Source organism: Penaeus japonicus, unplaced genomic scaffold (genome assembly GCF_977035675.1).
Source record: "Penaeus japonicus unplaced genomic scaffold, GWHDUDI00000001_assembly GWHDUDI00000023, whole genome shotgun sequence".
NCBI classification, from domain to species: domain Eukaryota; kingdom Metazoa; phylum Arthropoda; class Malacostraca; order Decapoda; family Penaeidae; genus Penaeus; species Penaeus japonicus.
This window is the reverse complement of record NW_028234425.1, coordinates 39,822,216-39,824,715: the sequence shown is the minus strand read 5'-3', so window position 1 is coordinate 39,824,715 and position 2,500 is coordinate 39,822,216. Positions and strand designations below refer to the sequence as shown.

Sequence of the window (2,500 nt, the reverse complement as noted above, 5' to 3'; positions counted from 1 at the left end):
CTGGAGTTCATAGCTGTTACTCTGAACCTTTTAAAAAAATCCCCTGAATACCAGCTTATAAGCAGTCCCACAGAGAATCGAGTTCACTCCCAGAGTATATAAAGCTAAACACAACATATAAAAGTATAAAATAACAAGTAACAGCGGTAAAACTCTATTGAAAGTTAATGAGGAAAAACATAGAAAGCCGTGAAAATAATGCATAAAGGAAAAATTTACCGATATAAAAAATGCGTTAAACGTTCAAAATAAAAAATGGTTTATAAAATTTATAAAATATACAAGCCTTGAAAAATTCAGGACTGATGTAAGAGACATTGTTTACCTCAATCTTAATTTTTGAAATACTGTCCAATTGGACTATGTGATTGAGCAACTTGTTCTAGAACTTAATAATAGCTACAACAAAGCATCTTGAACCATGCTAAGTACGATGATATGATACACAGGTGTCAGAGCCTACTCATTCATAATCATTCTAGCAATTGTAAGAGGAATATAGCGTGAAGTCGAGAATATGTATAAAAAAAAATAATAAAAAAAAAATATATATATATATATATATATATATATGTATATATATATATATATATATATATATATATATATATATATATATATATATATATATACACTTCTACACACACAGACACAGAAACACACACACATACATATATATATGTCCACACAGTCTCAAGCTGAAGTTTAAGAGCTACGGCTGAATTCAAGCTCGTATGCCTTAAAGGCGGCAATATTTGACAGTCCTCATTCCTGCGTGGGAGTGTCACACAAGGAGAGCGTATGACTGTCTGATGCTACGTAACACTTCTGGCTGTTAACTCCAAAAGGAATCTAGAGGGCGTCTAAGTCTGGGCACTGGGCCAATCATAATGCGCAGTGCTGTTCTTTCCACGACCCTCTCCTCCCTTTTCAATTATGTTATCAACATTTTTCGCTCCATTGCATGTAGATGTTCTCCATTTGTTCATCTTATTCCAGTTCCATTCCTTTGATTTATCCATCTCTTTTCGCTTCCCTCTCCACTTCCACAGCGAGAGCTCTCGACCCACGGCTGCCTCCCTCCGCCCAAGCGATTAACTTTCACTGCCCGGAGCAAGGTTGGCCGCGTCTCCCCTGCGCTGTTATGAAGTTCTCGAAGGAGAAGAGATGCTGAAGGAGAGAGGAGAGTGGTAAGGCAAGGCCATGGTACGCAGCAGGTGGATGAGAGAATGGTGAATGTGGGTCGCCCATGCCGACAGAAAGGTTTGGTAATTAATTATTTTGATTTTTTCTGAGGGGGGGGGGGTCGCAGTCAACAACAATGATAATGTCATTACTATAATTAACTACCACATTATTATCAATGATGATCATATTCATGACCATGATTACTATTACTGTCATCACTGCATCGAGTGACTGAGACGTTCCCCATTCCCCTGAACACAATTGTTTCTTCAGTCAGACTGCATGTCTAGAAGAGCCTATAAATGTTCAAGGGATCTGTTGCGTCTGGTCCTCTCGGCTGCACACCGGAAATCGGAAATCGATCTGATGCGGGTCTGCTGACAGCCGTGATGTGCTGTTTTCTTCGAGTGGGAGTCCAAGGATTTCATGCCAAGGGTCGAAAGAAAGGTCATCATTTGTAAGACTAGCAACTTATCAAAGAAAATGCGCACAAACTAAGCAATATTGAACCACACATGTCCCTGGCCCGTAGAGTCAGCTATAGGTTTTTAATATGACAACTTTATCCTTGCGGAAGCACTTCAATTCAGAACACATACTGGCCTTAGCGTGAACTGAGGATGGCCAGGACGTGCTTGGTGCAGGTTTACTTTGGCCGAACAAGCCACAGACCCCATTGGTGAGGCCTCAACGACCCATGCTGACTGTGCCCTGCTGTAAAGCGCCGCAAGGGCTTCTTACTGAGAATACATCACAGTGAGAACAATCATGGAGACATATTAGTCTGTGACGATCACAAAGACAGAGATAAGCGAACAAAAAGAGTATATCCGGGAAAAGTTTTTTTTTTCGGGGACACTGCAATTCCGCAGTTTACAGGATTATGGTGATAGGATTGTGTATCAGTTTTAGCCTCAAAACATATCTAACTTGCTCTCCGCCGGCGCTGGAAAAGAAGGCACCACAACAAGTAGAAAAAGGCAATATGAAAGCACAGCCAAGCATTCTCAGACAACTGCTGCCGACGATGCACGCCGGCGACACTAACCCGAAAACGATTACAAAACGAGAAAATACCAACAAGCACAGTAAATATTCTGATTATATAACAACAACAATAGATATTGACACTATTACTACTGATAATTGTAGCAGTATTAGTAGTACTACTAAAACCACTACTACTGTACTACTTCTACTAATTACGATAATAATGATAATAATAATAACAATGATAATGATAACAATAATGATAATGATTATAATAATAATGATAATAATATTAATCACAATAATGGTAATAATAATAACA

General features: G+C 39.0%; 2 protein-coding genes and 1 long non-coding RNA gene across 4 annotated transcripts in view; all 3 read left to right on the top strand.

The window, feature by feature from the left end:
• The window catches only part of LOC147469228 (uncharacterized), a 22,805-nt gene extending 21,623 nt beyond the window's left edge, over positions 1–1,182 (top strand). The window contains exon 2 of the long non-coding RNA XR_015192155.1: positions 1,053–1,182. This is a non-coding gene — a long non-coding RNA (uncharacterized LOC147469228). The remainder of the gene's footprint in view (positions 1–1,052) is intronic.
• LOC122258339 (M13 family metallopeptidase neprilysin 3) overlaps positions 1–2,500 on the top strand; it is a 221,904-nt gene that overhangs the window by 106,601 nt on the left and 112,803 nt on the right. The window lies entirely within an intron of this gene.
• Taf13 (TATA-box binding protein associated factor 13) overlaps positions 1,250–2,500 on the top strand; it is a 16,142-nt gene continuing 14,891 nt past the window's right edge. The window contains exon 1 of one of the 2 annotated variants that reach the window (XM_043034151.2): positions 1,250–1,268. The gene's annotated coding sequence lies outside the window, so the exon portion shown is untranslated. The remainder of the gene's footprint in view (positions 1,269–2,500) is intronic. The other variant, XM_086550462.1, reaches the window with a different exon arrangement.